This window comes from Macaca thibetana, chromosome 17, assembly GCF_024542745.1.
Source record: "Macaca thibetana thibetana isolate TM-01 chromosome 17, ASM2454274v1, whole genome shotgun sequence".
Classification (NCBI taxonomy): domain Eukaryota; kingdom Metazoa; phylum Chordata; class Mammalia; order Primates; family Cercopithecidae; genus Macaca; species Macaca thibetana.
In genome coordinates this window covers 9,891,619-9,910,890 of record NC_065594.1, presented here as the reverse complement: position 1 = coordinate 9,910,890, position 19,272 = coordinate 9,891,619, and the positions used below count along the sequence as shown (strand labels likewise).

The 19,272-nt window shown below is 44.2% G+C and overlaps 1 protein-coding gene across 10 annotated transcripts in view; it reads left to right on the top strand.

Moving 5' to 3' along the window:
* HMGB1 (high mobility group box 1) overlaps window positions 1–19,272 on the top strand; it is a 979,364-nt gene that overhangs the window by 671,061 nt on the left and 289,031 nt on the right. The window lies entirely within an intron of this gene.

Genomic DNA, 19,272 nt, shown 5'->3' with positions numbered 1-19,272 from the left:
ATTCACTGAGTACCAGACCTGGAAAATTCCTGCTGCAGGTGTTTACCTGGCTGCTGCCCTCTTGTCACTCAGGTCACGGCTGAGAAGTGGCCTTTCAGAACAGCTTTTACTGACCACGAAACCTAAAACAACCCCCTTCCCTTTTCCGCTCCATCTCATCACTCATTTTTATCACAGCACTTACCACGACCTGATAATTTTTTCCTTATTTATATATTGTCTGTATCCTCAAAAAAGAATGCAAGCTCCTATTTGTCCTTCTTGACCCATATTCCCAGTCCCTTGAACAGAGTGTGGCACATAGTATCTTTCAATAAATGAGGAATGGATGTGTTGCAGAAACTTTCCGAGCTTCATCATATCACCAGGCACCAAATCCTCATGAAGACCGCATATATACATGACTAGTAATAATACTAATAACAGGCAGACCCAGGCCTTACTGCTAATAACAGGCAGACCCAGGCCTTACTGCAGGCCTAAGCACTTTTCCAGTTTAATTCTGTCAATCCTCACAGCAGCCCCGAGAATTCTGCCATAGTATTATCCCATTTTACAGATGAGAACATGAAGCCCAAATGGGAAACGTAACTTCCCATGGGCACATGGGGATAAGTGAGGAAGTCAGAGTTTGCACCCAGGCAATTTAACTTCAAACTCTAAGCCCTGATCACTAGGATCTGCTGCAAACCCCAAACAGAGCCCAAAGCCTGACACACAAAGGGGACTGCATCCGAGCTGGTTTCTGGGAGGTCCCTGTGAGGCTTTTGGTTGTTTATGTTGGTTTGTTTTATGCCATTTGTTGAGTTCTGTTCATACATTCAGTGTCAGGAGGAAATAGGCCCAACTGTGACTTGGTAAGAATTCAGAGATAGCCAAAGACAGAGGATGGAGGCCAGTGAAGCCTTCTCTATACTATTTGTCACTCACTTGACAGACATTTTGTGAGTCTGTGCCCTGCAAGGCACCATCCTAGGCTCATGTGTCTGTTAAGAGGTGGTCAGTGCTATGGAGAAACAGAAGCAAGGTAGGGGATTGTGGAGTGCAGAGGGGAGGAGGAGGAGGAAGCATTACAGGAGGAGGGTGACAAGGAGAGCTGGCCTGAGAAGTTCCATGTGGGTGTCCAGAAGTAAGGTATTTCTGGCAGAAGGGATAGCAAGTGTGGAAGCACTGGGGCTTCCTGGTGTGTGCAGAGGATGAGCAGGGAGTGGGCCTGAGACAGAGGAGCAGTGGGGAGGGATGAGGTGAGTCTTGTAGGCACTGTAAGGATTTTACTCTGAGTCAATGGCAAGTCACAGGTTGACTTACATGTGTAGAGCCTTGCTCTACATCAGCACGGAGACAGTGTGAGCACAAGCATGGAAAGTAGAAGATCAGCCATGGTGGTGGTTCTGCCCCTTCGTGGACATTTTGTCAATGTCCGGGGACATTTTGGTTGTTGCAGCTCAGGAGTGGAGGATGCTATTGGCATGAAGTGAGTAGAGCCCAGGGATGCTCCTGAACATCTTAGAATGCACAGGACAGCCCACCACAGTGAATAATTATCTGGCCCCAAATGTCAAATGTGCTGAGGCCCAGAAACCCCGAGCTAGGGGATTACTGCAATAATCTAGGTGAGAGGTTACTTATTAAATAACAACTGAGCACCTACTATGTGCTCAGTTTCAGTACTATTGACATAGCAATGAGCAAAACAGACAAAGCCCTCTGCCCTCATGGAGCTTTATGCTGCAGTGATGGTGGAAGCTTAGAATGGCGTTGGTGCAGCGGGGTTCCTGAGAATGGTCAGATCTTAAAAATATTTTTTGAAGGTAAACTGACAGGATTTGCTAAGAATGGAATGTGCAGTATGAGAGAAGAGGTCGATGCCAGGGTTTCATCCTGAGCAATTAGAACAGAGTTACCACTTACTGAGATGGGCCCACTAAGGGAGAAAGTGATTGTGTGGATGGAGAATCAGAGGTTTTGATTGGGACACATTAAGTAGGGATGAGGGCAACGCGATATTTTAGTCTGGAGGTTAAGAAAGGGATCTCCTTTGGAGGACACAAATTTTAGAAATTATCAAATGTGAGGAAGATCACTCAGGTATCTGGAGATGTGCAAGAGACTTGTGCAGCAAGCCTGAGCTCTCCATAATTAGGAGGTTGGAGAGTGTCTTAGTCTGTTCTGTGTTGCTATAACAGAATCCCAGAAGCTGGGTATTCTGTTTATAAATTTATTTCTTAAAAAAAGGTTTATTTAGCTCATGGTTCTACAGGCTGGGAAGTTCAAGAAGCGTGGTGCTAACATCTGCTCCTCATAAAACAGTGGAAGGTTAAAGGAAAGGGGCAAAACTTAGAGGTGTCCTCATTTTGTAACAACCCACCCTCAAGGGAAACAATCTATTCCCAAAAGTGGGAATTCAATCACTACCTTGAGAACAGTACTAAGCCATTCATGAGGGATCCGCCCGCCATGACCCAAACACCTCCCACCAGACCCCAACTCCCAACACAGCCACAGTGGAGACCAAATTTCAACATGAGATTTGGTGGGGATAAACAAACCATATCCAAACCATATTATTCCACCTCTGGCCCCACAAAACTCATGCCCTCCTCACATTGTAAAATACAATCATACCTTCCCAATAGTCTCCAAAAGTCTTAACTTGTTCCAGCATCAACTCAAATGTCCAAAGTCCAAAGTCTCACTTGAGACTCAACGTAAGCTCCTTCCAACTGTGAGCCTATAAAATCAAAAACAAGATTTTTACTGCCAAGATAAACATTTCCATTCCAAAAGGGGAAAAAACAATCAGCCAAAGTAAAAGAATGACAAGTCCCACACAAGTTCAAAGCCCAGTAGACTGAACATTAAATCTTAAAGCTCCAGGTGCTGCCTCCTAGGCACACTGGTGCAAGGGGTAGGCCCCCAAGACCTTAAACAGCCCCATCCCCATTGTTTTGCTGGGCAGAGCCCATATTGCTGTCCCAGAGGTTGAAATCAGGCACCTGTAGCTTTCCCAGCCAGGCACTACATACTGCTAGAAGCGTTACAATTCTGGGGTCTTGAGGGCATCCCTGCCTCTATGGCTCCACCAGCCTTGGTAGGCACTCCCTGTGGTGGCTCTGCCCCTGTGTCAATTTTCTGTCTGGGCTCCCAGGCTTTCTGATACATCATCTGAAATCTAGGCAGAAGCTGCCACGTCTCCACTGCTCTTGCATTCTGTATGTTTGTAGAATTAGTACCACATGGAAACTGCTAAGGCTCAGGGCTTGCTCTCTACAGGGCAGTGGCATGAATCAAACCTGGGGCCACATGAGCCAAGACTGGAGCATCCAGGATGTGGGGAGCAGTGTCCCCAGGCAGCACAGAGACATGGCATCCCGCTCTTGTTCCCTTAAACCAACCTGTCCTAGACTTAGACCTCTGGGTCTATGATGGAAGAGGTGACCTTAAAGATCTTTTAAATACCTTGGGGACATTTTTCCCATTGCTTTTTCCCATTGTTCTTTTAGCACCTGGCTTCAGTTTATCCATGCTAATCTCTCTAGCAAGGGGTTTCTCTGCCTCACCTCACCCTTGGGCTCTTTCATTCTCTACCAGATGGCCAGGCTATGAATTTTCCAATTTTTTCTGCTCTGTTTGCCTTTTTCTAGTAATTCACTGTAAGCAGTTAGAAGTGAGCACTCAGCAGCCCATGCACTTTGCTGCTTAGAAATTTCTTCCACCAGATATACTATTCCATCACTCTTAAGTTCAGCTTTCCACAGAGCTCTAGGGCATGGACACAGTGTAGCCAAGTTTTTTTGCTATGGCATAGCAAGGATCCCTTTTACTCCAGCTCCCAATAAATTCCTCATTTCCATCTAAGAGTTCGTAAGAATGACCTTTACTGTCCATATTTCTATCAGCATTCTATCTACCACCTCTTAACAAATCTCTAAGAATTTCCAAACTTTCTGTCATCTTTTTGTCTTTTTCTGAGCCCTCACCAGAATCATCCTTAATGCTTCATTCACAGCAATATAGTCTTTTTCTAGCTGCTCCTTCGAACTCTTCCAGCCTCTGCCCATGACCCAGTTGCAAAGCCACTTCCCATTTTCAGATATCTGTATAGAGACATCCTACTCCTTGGTACCAATTTTCTGTCTTAGTCTCTTTTGTGTTGCCGTAACAGAATACCTGAGGCTGGATAACATCTAAAGAAAAGAGCTGTGTTTAGCTCATAGTTCTACAGGCTGGAAAGCACAAGAAGCTTGGTGCCAGCATCGGCTCAGTTTCTGGCGAGGACTTTCAAGCTGTGTCACAGCATGGCAGAGCATCAAAGAGAAGGAGATGTATGTGAAGGAACAAAACCCAAAGGTGTCCTCACTTTTTAACACCCCACTCTCGTGAAAACTAATGAAGTCTACTGAGAGCGAGAACTCCCTCATTAGAGTGAACAAGTGAATGGCACCAAGATCTTTATGAGGGATCCACATGCCTTTCACTAGCCCCCCTTCCCAACATTGTCACATTAGGGATCAAATTTCAACAAAGTTTTAGTGGGGTCAAACCATAGCAGAAAGGAGCTAGCACCATAGGATGGCATAGAAAGAAAGCAAGAAGCCAAGTGAAGAAAGTGCTTCTAAGATGAGAAGGTGATCAAACCATGCCGAGTAAATTCTTCTCCCCTGCCAAAAAGAAAATCTAAATACCACCCTATCCCCATTTTCTAATATTATAAGTTGTTCTAATGAGGTATCACACAACTCAGTCCACTCATTGACAATCCGCTGAATTATCTCCAAGGATAATTCAGTCTGTCCGAGGCTAATCCAGTTTCTTCAGGGACAGTTACAAAACATCTACTCTGAGCAATAAATGAAACTGAATGTCATGCAAGATGGAAAAATGATTAATACCTAGCTTCTATCTTCATAAAGCTTTCTATCTACTGGGGGGAAAAATGCATCATCCATGAAAGCTTCTGCAACATCAAAAGAAGGTATTAATCCATTGATATTCATTGTTCACTGCATACACGGCACTCTCCTTGTTGCCAAAAATATAAAAGATAAATGCGAGGCAAACTCTGTCCTCTCATGGAATTTGCAATTTTGTTGGGGGGACTAGTGGAGAAATAAAAGCAAGCAGTCATAGTACGGAGTGTAAATGCTCTAGGTGTTTGAAGAGAGGGCCATTCATATCACAGTGCCTGTTAACTGATCTCTGGCCTGAATTACCTCCCTTTGCTGCAGTTCACACATGGGTTCTAAGGATTCGGGGATCAGGCAAGAAGATGGGAATAAATTAGTATATGACCATGGCAACCTCCAGGAAGGGACCCCATAGCACACTGGCAACCCGTGACCCTAAGAGGAGGCTTTTCCGAGACGCTCCGCTTCGTCATTAAGCATTCACCAGGACTGGTGCTGGAAGTGGAATGAGGGCCAACGTGGAGCTTGTGTTTCTTGATATCTCTTCCTGTTCATTAGCTCCCAACTGTTATTTCCCCAGAAGTAACCAGATGAAAGAGGTTTTGCATTTGAAATGTTGAGGCTTTGGAAAAATCAATTTCCACACCAATTTCTCCCTCGGTTCTGATATAGTTACCCAAAAAAACTTCTCAACTCTCCATACCCAAGCGTTATAGTGGGAATGTCATGACTTTCTGCATGATATAACCACATCTTCACACTATATTGAGCAAAGCCTCAGTACTCACAGGAACTCTTTATGTAAGGGGCAGATGGGTCTCAAAGGGCACACAGGCATTTGTTTGTTTTAGCCTAATGGTTAAAGTATGGGCCAGACACCAAAGGGCTGGATTTCTGGGCATGGGTAGGTGAAATATGTTTCAACATATTGCAAAATTTAGATACCCTTTCCTATAGAAATTCCAGGCAATTTTTAAGATAAATGTGTATCACTTGAGTAGAGAAGGGATAAGAGGAACTATGTATTTTGTAGTCATACCCAAGAATAACTACTCTCTCTTTGCATCAAGAATTGGTACAAAAAGAAAACTATTCCATTAACACTCAAGATACCTCAGAAGGAAGATAGAAGGGCAAAGTATTTCAAAAAAATGTCCGCTTTCTGTACTCACCTTACCTTTGTTTTTAACTCAGGTTGCTTTGGTTCCAGTAAGATAATTCAATTATCTTTCTGTTGAAACCATGCCAGAGGCAAAAGAAACATGATCGTTTTTCCTTTGGTGCTGACCATATGGGGGTAGGTTATTTTTTCAAATAGCAAAGGACCCCAGAGTTAGAAACTACCTGCAAATCTTGAAGGCTTATAAGAGAGTTATCAGGAAAATGCCTTAAAGTTGTATTTCTTAGGCAAACCAACAAGAAAAAGACCTTTATTTTAATTTTTCACAGGGTGGAGTTATCCCGTTCTCTTTGGGCCCTGTTCTAAATTGAAAAATTCAGAAAAATAAACGGGAAATACACAGGATCAATTGATTTATTATGATTTTTCTAACATGACATGTTTTCCATAAATTAGGACAATGTTGCTGTGTTTTTAGATTAAAAGATCCAGTTCAATATGTCTGTCTGCAGAAGAGGAAATGACATATCCTGTCTCAGGCCCCATTATAAGGATGACTTACGATAGGCAGCTGTCAGGCAAGGCATCTGGATTCTGACGGAGCCTGTTTAGACAGTGGTGTTGAAAGTGCTCAAGAATCGGATGAAAGTCGTGGAATCTTACCACAACCACCCAGCCAAAACAACATGAACAGCATGCATGTCCACATACACACCATTCTGAGGTTAATGTCAGGGTTTTCAAGCCTCCGCAGCCCTGAGGTCCATACCCCGATCTCTTACCTATCAGTTCCTATCTATATGATCTGTAGTGAATTACTTCTCTCTCTAAAGACTCACTTTCCTTCTCTTTAAAATGAGCCTGAGATAGTGGTGTCTGGCTTATGGGTTTGTTTTGAAGATTAAATGAACAGATATATCTAAACGCTTGGCACCATACCTTGCCCATAATGAAGGTTGGTCATTCTGAGCCATTATTTTCCTGCTTGTGCTGTGAGTTTAAGCTTCCCTGGTCAAAAAGAATAACATATGTATTTTATAGTTTATCTGTATCAATTAAAAGGGACAATCTCTATTACAGGTTTTATAGAGTAACCATTAAAAGTATAGATTTACTTTACAATGTCCATAACTTACTTTAAAATACCTCCGCACTGAGAATTGAATCATGAGTTTGTATTAGTAGAAGCCTCAACTCTAGAGGCATGAAATTGCTGTAATGGAAACTTTACCTCCACAGGTGACCGGCTGGTGTACCATCAGAAAGACTCAGTCATCACCTGAGGCTTTGAAAATTAGCATAGTGAGCATCACAGATGGATTTTGATTCATATAAGAGATTTGCTAGTCAGTGTGAATACCAGAAATAGGCTTTCAGCTGGGCGCAGTGGCTCACGCCTGTAATCCCAGCATTTTGGGAGGCTGAGGCGGGCGGATCACCTGTGGTTAGGAGTTCAAGACCAGCCTGACCAACATGGAGAAACCCCGTCTCTACTAAAAATACAAAATTAGCCTGGTGTGGTGGTGCATGCCTGTAATCCCAGCTACTCGGGAGGCTGAGACAGGAGAATAGCTTGAACCCGGGAGGCGGAGATTTCAGTGAGCCAAGATTGCGCCATTGCACCCCAGCCTGGGCAACAAGAGTGAAACTCTGTCTCAAAAAAAAAAGGCTCTCAATGGTAAAATTCAAGGTATTCAAGTCTGGGTGACTGTATGAAATATTGTCAGAGTGCTCCGCACCAGTGCTGAATAGGCAGTAGGAATCTAGTGAGGCCTGTGTCCCTGCCAATAGTATCTGCACTGCTTGCACTGCAGATCCATCCATAGACAGTTGTGCCACCAGCTACTGGTTAGGAGGATTTCTGGTTGCCTAATGCTGACTTTAGGGTATCAGAGTCCTACCTCTGGAATATTGTTGCTTCTGCCTCAAGGGAACTTTCATCAGGAGGTAGAATCCATCAAGGTCACAGTTTCATGAACTCTCCTGGGCCTGCTTTTTAAAGGAATGTTTGTTTCAAAAACAGTCTGTGTTTGGCAGAATTTCTTCCAGAATTGCTTTTTTGATAACAAGATCTAAGGACATATCTAACTCTCATTCATCTTAAACATCTAAGTGCCATCATATACCCAAAAGAATGCAAGAGTTGTGCATGGACCTATTTGCTGAAGTCAGTTCACAACAGCTTTAAGATAAGATAGACTGAATTTGGATCCCAGATATGCTACTTCCTAGCTCTTTGAACTTGGGCAAATGTCTTCACCAGTAAAACAAGAAAGTTAATATTACCTACTTAATTGGGTTATTAGAGAATTAAATGAGATAAGGCATATGTGATGGTTGATTTTATGTGTCAACCTGACAAGGCTAAGGGATACCCAAACAGATGGTTAAATATTGCTTTATTTATTTATTTATTTACTTATTTATTTTTGAGACAGAGTCTTGCTCTGTCGCTCAGGCTGGAGTGCAGTGGTGCGATCTTGGCTCACTGCGAGCTCCGCCTCCCGGGTTACGCCATTCTCCTGCCTCAGCCTCCCGAGTAGCTGGGACTACAGGCACCTGCCACCTCGCCTGGCTAATTTTTTGTATTTTTAGTAGAGACGGGGTTTCACCGTGTTAGCCAGGATGGTCTCGATCTCCTGACCTCATGATCCGCCCGCCTCAGCCTCCCAAAGTGCTGGGATTACAGGCGTGAGCCACCGTGCCCGGCCTAAATATCACTTCTTAATGTGCTCGTGAGGGTGTTTTCAGAAGATTCAGCATTTTAATCAGTAGACAGAGTATAGATGTTCTGCCCTCACCAATGTGGGCAGGCATCCTCCAATTCATTGAGGGAAAAAAAAGGAAGAAGAAGGGTAAGTTATCTCCTTCTCTGTTTGAGCTGGGACATCCATCTTCTCCTGCCTTTGGACATCAGCACTACTGGTTCTTGGGCCTCCAGACCCTGTCTGGTACTTATACCATGCCGATGTCCCCTCCCACACAGGTCTCAGGCCTTCAGACTTACACTGATCTACACCACCGCTTTCTTGGTTCTCTAGCTTGCAGGCAGCCGATCTTGAGCCTTCTCGGCTTCCATAATTGTATGAGCCAATTCTCATAACCAATTAATCAAGCAATCAATCAATTCTATCAGTGCTATTTCACCAAAGAACCCTGACTAATATAGCGTGCAGAGCACACAGTGCCACTTCCGGCATACAGTAAGAAAGTAACAAATGCATAGTCACGGTTTTTATCATGCATTTAGGTATTCTTCTTTCTTATTATAAATGACTTTCCAATGTCCTTTGACTTTCATTTTCCATGAGGATTTATTTAGAACCATAAATCGAAACTGTTCACCCTTGGGTTTCTGTGACCTACTTTGCTCTGGTGTTTCTGCTGCCCCTCTGACTGCTTCCCGTCCTCCAGCACAATGAACGTTCTGCAAAGACAGGGACATTGTCTCTCTCATCACCACTGATGCCCAGCACCTATCCATATGCCTGGTATATGGCAGGAGTGCAATTGGGATTTATTTGGACTGTGAGTCTTCTCAGCACCCAGGCTCAAAACCAAGCATTCTCTCTTATTCTCTCTCCTTTCCCTGATCCCTGTCAACCAATCCTGCTTCCTGTTTGCTGTTCATTCATAACGTTACACCTTCCATTTTATTTTCCCATCCTGTCAGCTGCCATCTTTGTCTGGGTGCCATCTTGCATTTAGACCATTGAAATTGTCCCCTACCAATTGTCTCCAGCTGGTTTCCTGTTTCTAGCCTGACTAGTTTTTATTGTCAAACTATCCTCTAGGAAACTGCCAAATTATTTCTATTAAAACCTGCTTTGCACAAGTTATCTTCCTCTCTCTCTCTCTCTGTCTCTCTCTCTCTCTCTCTCTCACACACACACACACACACACACACACACACACACACCACTTTCAACAACTCTCTACTGAAAGCATCCAACAACCTAACTCAGGGACCTTCCTTTCAGGAAATTCTTCACTCTTGTCAAAATGGTTTACTTATTATCTCCAACTGTTCTTATGTACCTACTTTTGTTCACAGTCTAGAGGCTCTCAGCCCTTTCCACCAAAGCCTCCCTCAGTGACAGAGGAGGGTGGCTGTAGTACCCAGCCAAAGATGCTGCTTTCAAGTCTTGTGTTTTATATCAAGAATGCATTTTGCATTGCTATCACCTAATATGTCCATGTTTGTCATAATACCTAAGCGTTTTAAATTGTAGCCATCCAGTTAGATTGAACAAGCCCTATCTCCAGGGTGAGAGAGATGTGTTGGGTTAAGTCTATGGCTTTGTGAACCCTCTAGCTCTCACCATGGGGCACAATTCCCCCAGAAACCCCCTTCTACGCCCCGTCACTGTTCTCAGTCCCATTCCGTAATCTTCTCCCGGGCCTCAGTGAAGTCCTTCCTTTCTATCCTTGACTATTTCTGGCAGCAGTCACTGACTCCTCTGAGGTCCTGGAGTCCTGGAGACTAGAGAGTCTGCCATGCTGTAGCTTGAACCACTGACCATCTTTCAAAAATGGTTTTGTCCCCCCAAATAAAAGGTAGCCTCCTTGAAACAAGGATCCTCTGTTAGACCAGTGTTTATCCCAGCAGGTGCAGCACGCAGCTCTGGACACAAACAGCTCTCAACATTGTAATCTATATCACTCCTCTGCTTGAAAGTGTTTCTTTCACATTTTCAGTTCATATTGATTCTTTGTCTGTTTTTTTTTTTTTTTTCCTCTTCATGTCCTGGCCCTCACGGTGGCATTCTCTTCTCCTTTCTCAGGTTTGAGTGAACTAAACACTGAGTTAACTCTCAATACTGGGAGCTTTTCTGATGCTGTGCTTCCAACAAAACAATACAAAAGAGAAGTAAGAGTAGTAAACATGGGGGTGGGAGGAAGGGTAAAAATAACAGCTACTTTCTTTTTCCTTTCTTTTCTTTCAGCATTTCACCAAGACTGGGGTCCGTGCTCAGCATTTCATTTGCTTTGTTTCTTGATAATATCAACTGGGAATCTTTCACTGATGTGAAGTGGAACAATCTAGAAAAGTACACAGGCAACTCTCAACTCCCCTGCAACCCACTTCCTTTGCCTGCCTGTCCACTCTCATTTAATGTCTTAATAATAATCCCACCATATGGGAAAAATGAAGGCAGGGAAGTCATGAAAAGAGAGGCTTTGAAACAAAAGGTTAAAATGAGATGAGGTTCAGACATTAGCGAGGTCCCCATTAACCCAGGTGATTGAAGGGGACACAGAAAGGATGTGTCAGCTGAATCACAGAATATTATCATAGCTCTTTCTCTCTCAGCAGGCATCTACTGTACCACACACACACACACACACCCCACCTCCTTTCCCCTGACTCCTCTCGCCAGCCTTTTTCTGAGGCTGAAAATTACAAGAATCATCCAGCCTTATGGTGTCAATTACGTTGGCCAGCATTCTTTTAATATGTAACTGCCCAGTGCACTGATAAGTTTAAATATAATTAGGGAGTGTTTTAGTCCATTACAGTTGCTATAACAAAATGCCATAGATTTGGTGGCTTATAAACAATAGCAATTTATTTATCACAGTTCTAGAGGCTGTGAAGTCCAAGATCCAAGCACTGACAGACTGTCTGGAAAAGGCCCATTTCCTGGTGCATAGATGGTGCCCTCTCACTGTGTTCTCACATGGTGGACAGACTGAATGAGCTCCCTTGGGCCTATTTTATAAGGACACTAATCCCATTCATGAGGATGCTGCCTTCATGACCTAATTACCTCTCAAAAGGCCGACCTCCTGATATCATCACCTTGGGGGTTAGGATTCCAACACATGAATTTTTGAGGGATGCAAGCATTCAGACCATAACAAGGGGAGAGGGAGATTATATAATCAGTGGGGCATGGCCTGCTGGGTCCAGGTAAGAATAGACATTTCCAGACACTTGTTGTGGCCATGTTCTGGTTGCCATAGTGCTGACATTGAGGACTCAAATGCATACGCACTAAACTAAGTCATTATGCATCAAATGTTTGTGCTTTTGCCCTCTTGTTGATTGGCTGAATGGCTTTTTATAAGTGTGAATCCTGAGAAGGCTTATATTTCATTCTGTTTATGCAATGAGTTCCAGTCCATTAACAGCAAGTCCATTTTAGCAGTAACTTCTTCACAATTAAGGCAAATTTCCATTAAAATTTGTTTACAACAATTGTCAAAAGAGAGACCGAGTTGTGTTCCTTTAGGTAGATCATCTGATTTCCTTAAAGCCTGTGCTGATTTCTTTTAGGCCAAGTAAGAGTGTGCCAGCTCGCAGTTGTTAACGCATAAGCTTCATACAGACAATATGTGCTACCTATCAGCACAGCATCTAAGTGCTTAGCAAGGATAAGAAGAAAAAAGGATAAGCTTCTCTTGGGACTGTGGTCTATTAGTGTGTCAAGCAAATTTTTAATTTGAAGAGCAATTCTGCCAAAATGAACAGAAAGTCCTCTCTAAACATTTTAATAAGAATAACCCCCTGAGCCAATATGCAATTGAGTGCATTACTTTCTAGTAATTTCATTTATACAACAGCTCCACAAGCTGTTTCTTTCTCCATATTCAGATAACCCTAGCCTCTAGGGTGACTGTAAAAGTGATATTTTAATAATGTGCCATATCTGTGATCAGAAATCCATGGTGAAATGCTCTCATGATCATATGGTAACAAGCCTCAGATAACTATTTTCCAGATTTAAACAGGGCTGGTTTGATGCTTGTGGTAACTTTCATTGCCACATTTTTCAATATCTTCTGCAAGAAATCATAGCTAAAGATGAGCCCATAGAATGAGATCCAGCCTTTATTTCAGCTGTGAAGACTTGCCATCTTCCATGGAACTTATAGATCAGCTCTGTTCAATAGGAGTATAATGTGAGCTGAATATATTATTTACATTTTTCTAGTAGCCACATTAAAAGTACAAAGAAAGATGTGAAATTAAGCCTAATGGTATATTTTATTTAACACGGTATATCTACAAGATTACCATTTCAATATGTAATCAGTGTAAAGCATTATTAATGAGATATTTTGCATTCCTTTTTCTTTGTATTAACTCTTCAAACTCCAGTGTGCATTTTACATTTACAGCACATCTCAGTTCAGAGGAGCTGCATTTCAAGGGCTCAGGAGGCACACTGGCTACGAACTACTGCATTGGGTAGTACAGCTATAGAGCAAAAATCTTCTGAAAAGGTGGCCTACAAATCCTGGATGAAGAAAATCTTAATAAAAATGTGAATTCCCAAGCCCTATCCTTGACCTACCAAATCATACCTCTGGGGGTAGCACTACGGAACTTTCATGTTTTAAGACAGGTTCTGTAGAGGATGCTTTGCTTACTAAAATTTGAGAACATTTCTTAGACTCCCTGTCCCAAATTTGCTTATAGCCCTGTAGCCATCACCACCACACCCACCGTAAACCCCACCGCATGGTCATATAGGTAAGGAGGCACAATTACATAACCCAGTCTGTTCTTTCACACACTCATCAAATGTTTTTTTGAGTGCTCATTTTATGCCCGGCCTAACATTATAGGCAAAGCTCCTGCCCTTTGGAAGCTTATATTCTAATGGACAAGGCCAACTGAACAAGTAAAGGGGTAAATATATGATCTAATATCAGGTGGTGGCAAGTATAAAGAAGTGACACTCGGGTAGGAGGCTGGGGTGGAGGAGGGAGCGTGGAGGAGGGAGGGCCTGGGTGTAGGTGTGGTGGTCGGGGAGGGCTCTGGAGGAGGTGAGTGCTGATAGACACTGAGTAAAAGGAGGGCGAGGCCCCCACTGCATGAGAGAGACCAGTGCATTAGGAATCCCCGTGGTGGGAGCAGCTCCCAGGGCAGTGTGGCTGGAACTGAGTGAATGAGCAAGTGAAAGGAGGAGTTGGGAGAGAGGAGCAGGGACAGATCTGATGACACAGAGCCTACACAGCCACGCCGAGGTGTGTGGGAATTATTCCAAGAGCAGAGAGAATTCTCTGGAGGATTTTAAGCAAGTGCATGTAGCATTAACATCTGATGGGCTGGGCATGGTGGCTCATGCCTGTGATCCCACTTTGGGAGGCCAAGTCCGGAGGATCACTTGAGCCCAGGAGTTCAAGAGCAGCCTGGGAAACATAGTGAGGCTTCATCTGTACTAAAAATTAAAAAAAAAATTAAAAAAAAAAATTAGCCAGATATGGTGGTGCCTGTAATCCCAGCTACTTGGGAGGCTGAGATGGGAGGATTGCTTGAGCCCAGGTGATTGAGGCTGCAGTGAGACATGATCATGACACTGCACTCCAGTCTGGGCAACAGAGCAGGACCCTGTCTTAAATAAATAAAAATAAATAAATAAATAAATCTGACAGAGGTAGCTATGGAGACTGTCCAGGAGAGAGAATGGTGGGCCCAGGTGACAGGGATAGCAGCAGAGATGGTGAGATGTGGCAGAGGTGGGTTGGCCCTTAAAGATGGAGCTGATGGAGCTTGGGGATGATTGACTGTGGGTGGGAGGGAGGAAGGGAATGGAGGAGGGTTTCTTTGGGGCCTGAGTGACCACCTATGGGACAGTTACTGAGATGATGCTATGAACTGAAAGTTGGTGTCCGCCCAAAATTCAAGTTGAAATCGAATCCCCACTGTGATGGGATTAAGAGGTAAGGCCTTTAGGAAGTGATGAGATCATGAAGGTGGAGCCCTCATGAGTGGTATTAGTGCCTGCAATCGTTTGTAAGTTTGCCCCCTCTAAATCTCAAGTTGAAAGTTAATCCCAAGTGTGGCAGTGTTGGAGGTGGGGTCTCATTGGAGGTGTTTGGGTCATGGAGGCAGGTCGCTCATCAATAGATTAATGTCCTCCCTCAGGAGTGAGTGAGTTCTGTTAGTTTCCCCAGTGCCGGTTGTTAAAAAGAGCCTGGCACCTCTCCTGTCTCTCTTGCTTCTGCCCTCACCACCTGATCTCTGCACGTACCAGCTCCCCTTCATCTTCCCCCATGAGTGGAAGCGACATGAGGCTGTCACCAGATGCAGATGCCCAGTCTTGAACTTTGCAGCCACCCAGAATAGTGACCCACATAAAGATTTTTTTTTTCTTAATAGAGACAAGGTCTTGCCCTATTACCCAGGTTGGAGTACAGTGGCTCAGTCATAACTCACTGCAGCCTTGAATTCCTCCCACCTCAGCCTCCCAAGTGGATGGGACTACAAGCACATTTCACAACACACAGCTAATTTTTTTAAATTTTAGTAGAGATGGGGTCTTACTATCTTGCCTAGGCTGGTCTTGAACTCCTGGCCTCAAGCAATCCTGCTGTTTTGGCCTCCTAAAGGATTAGGGTTACAGGATAAGCCTCATGCCTGGCCAGTTTTTAAAATAAAATAAATTACTCAACCTCAGATGTTCCTTTTAGCAACACAAAATGGACTAAGATAGTGCCCTTATATAAAATAAATACATTTTTTTAAAAAAGCCCAGGGAGCTCCTCGTCCTCTCCTTCCATCATGTAAGTTGGCAGCAACAAGGCACTGTCTAAACTGGAAAGCAGGCCCTCATCAGACACTGAATCTGCCAGAAACTTGATCTTGGATTTCCAGCCTCTAGAACTGTGAGAAGAAAACTTTTCTTGTTCAAAAGCCACCCAGTTATGGTGTTTTGTTTTAGCAGCCTGAGCTGACTATGAGGAAGACAGATGAGGAAAGCACAGGGTAGGGGATAATTGTGAAAACCCAGTTGCACAGATTATCTCTTTGCAACCAGGGAGAGTCTCAGTATGAATAATCCTAATTTACTCTAAATGGAGAGGAGGGAGGAGTTCACTTACATGTCTCAGCTTCATCTGTTCTTTCACTGTGCTCTTTCCCACAGGAGATAGAAAAATGGTTAACGGTGGCTCACATCTGTAATCCCAGCACTTTGGGAGGCTGAAGTGGGCAGATCACTTGCAGTCAGGAGTTCAAGACCAGCCTGGCCAATATGGTGAAACCTCGTCTCTACTAAAAATACAAAAGTTAGCCGGGCATGGCAGTGTGTGTCTGTAATCCCAGCTACCTGGGGTTGAGGCACAAGAATTGCTTGAACCTGGGAGGCGGAGGCTGCAGTGAGCCAGTGAGCAGAGATCAAGCCACTGTACTCCAGCCTGGGTGACAGAGCCAGACCCTGTCTCAAAAAAAAAAAAAAGAGAGAGAAATTTCTCTGCCTGTCAGGAGGAGGTGGAGGAAACCACAGCCTCCTTTCTTCCCAGGTGGTCACGAGTATGAATTCACTCACATACACACACTGCTGCTGCCTGAGAACCTCAGCATCACATCCATTCAGCTCCTTTTGACTCCTTTTGACTCAGTGAGGTAGGCAGAATCCCAAAATAAACCCCCCGTGACCCACACTCCTGCAGAATCCCCTCCCCTGGAGTGCAGGCAGAACCTGGTTGCAATTTCACTCCTTTCACTAAATTATGTTATACGGTAAACATGAAGGGACTTTGCAGATGTAATTAAGGTCTCTAATCAGTTGACTTTAAGCTCACTTGGGCCTGACCTAATCAGATAAGCCTTTACAAAAGGGTCTAAAGGTCACTTAAAAAAACGTGCTAATCATGCTCTCCTGTTGGTCTTAAAGACGTAAATGGCCACGTTGTAGAGAAACCTGTGCCAGAGAAAAGGCTTCCAGAAACTGAAGACTGTAGGCTTTAGCCCTCCAACTACAAAGAGCTGAATTCTGCCAACAACCAGTGAGCTTGGAAGAGAATCCTGAGCTTCAGCTGAGATCACAGCTTTGGTTGCCCTCTGATTACAGCCTGGTAAGACCTCTGACCCAGAAAAACTGTCAGATAATAAATTTATATTGTTTTGAGTCCCTACATTTGCAAGAACGTGCTATGCAGGAATTGAAAACTAGTATGATAAAATAATAATAATGGCTTTTACTGAGCATTTATATTGTGCTAAATATTTTCAATTGCTTTACCTCATTATTCCTCACAACAACCCCTTGAGTTTGGCACTATTATTATTCCAATGTAACACACACAAAATTGAGGCTTAGGGAGAAGTCACAGAACTGAGGGTGGGATACAGCAGGGACTCTGAACACAAGGAATTTGAGCATTACACAACGCTGCCTTCAATTAGAGGAGGCGTCCCGCATCAGAAGCTGTGCACCTGAGACTCCTCTTCATAATTATGAAGGCTGCTCTCCCCTCCCCTTAATCTCTTAAACATGCACTCTGGCCCCAGGCCCCACCAAGTAATGCCTCTGATGGGCCATTGCATCATTTCCTCTCCCCACCCTCTGGAAGCCCCACGGTCAGCTTGGACAGCATGACCTCGGGAATCTAAGATGTCCCCAGGATCCACTGGGCCTATTATAACCTAGCTCACACGTGGGGCATCTGATTTACCTTAGTTTTCCCAGGATCATCCCAGTTGTAAAACCGAAAGCCCAAAGAGAGTGCGGTGAATGGGTACAAATACACAGTTCGATAGGAGTAAGTTCCAACGTCTGACAGCAGGGTCGGGTGACTATAGCTAACAACAATGGACTGTCTATTTCAAACTAGCTGGAACTGAGAACTTGAAATGTTCCCAACACATAGAAATGATAATAGAGGTGATGAAAACCCTAAACACTGACTTCATCATTACACAATCCACACATGTAACAAAATATCACATGCACCTCACAAATACCTACAAATATGTGCATCAATAAAAATAATTTTTAAAAAACCGAAAGGCCCACATCCCAGGAAACTCCTCAGTGCCAGGCAAATCAGGATTATTGATCACCTGACCACCCTCCAAAGCAAGCCCAGGCATGAGGAGGCCGGGGCCACTTCCATCCTGCAACGTGCCGTGCCTTCCCTATCACCGAGAAGAAAAGAAAAGCCCCGCTTGGATGGTAGAGCACTGCTCTCTACAGAGAGCTCAGAGAAGAAGCAACTCTCCTGAAGCAGTCAGTGCCAAGGAGGTCCTGCTGGATGAGGTTTGGCGGTGCAAGCCAGGAGGGGCTTCAGCCTGGACCATCAGACAGGCCTGGAAAGCAAGGCTCATTCAGCCCTCCCCCTTGAATTGAGAGATCCTCTTGCCTGAGCATCACACATGAGGCACATGGATTCAGGCTTCAGACCACGCCAGACTCCATGTTCCATCATCTCTGCTGCCCAAGCAGGCAACTTGGGGAGAGCTGAGGGAGGCTTCACATCCTTCCCAGGACTGTGACCGTCGTGATACTCACCTGGGGAATAATGGAGACCCACCTATTACTGTCCACCTCGATTGAGAGTTCGATCCTGATGAATGACTCCCCTGTAAGAGCTGGCTTCTCTGTTGGGGGTCCTGGAATCTTGACTACACCCTGCCATCTTCCAAGTGGTGCTGTTTCTGCCAAGTGGCATCTGGCATGACAGCAGCTGGATCACTGTCACTGTGAACTGAGTGACCAGTGGGACTTTTACTGAGATGGTGCTATGGTCTGAGTATTCGCACTCTCCCAAAATTCACATGTTGAAATCAAATCCCCAGTGTGATGGCATTAGGTGGTAGGGCCTTTGGGAAGAGGCCCATGTTGTGAGACAAATCTGTCCACACTGTGGGAAATGGCTCAACACACACACGTCATTAAATACAGCCAGCCAGCGATTCATAAACTCATTCATTCATTTATTCATTGGCTTGCCAATATTTGGGGGCACTTATGATGGGCCTGGCACTATCTTAGGTTCCCACAGGGAATTACAGAACATTTTAAACTGTGTAACATGGAAGTGCTGGGCACGATGCTAGCTTGTGAAGATACCAACCTAATTCACATGACTGTGTGAAGAGGGATGGATGTCATAAAAGATCTTCAAGGAATTTTTCCAGAAGTCAGATGTGTATTTTTTTTTTAATTTGAGATGGAGTCTCACTCTGTTTCCCAAGCTGGAGTGCAGTGGTGTGATCTTGGCTCACTGCAACCTCTACCTCCCGGGTTCAAGCAATTCTCCTGCCTCAGCCTCCCAAGTAACTGGGATTACAGGCACCCGCCACCATACCCACCATACCTGGCTAGTGTTTGTATTTTTAATACACACAGGGTTTCACCATATTGGCCAGGCTGGTCTTGAATTCCTGACCTCAAGTGATCCACCTGCCTTGGCCTCCCAAAGTGCTGGGATTACAGGTGTGAGCCACCACACACCTGGCCAGGATGTGGTTTTATTTATTTATTTATTTTTGAGACGGAGTCTCGCTCT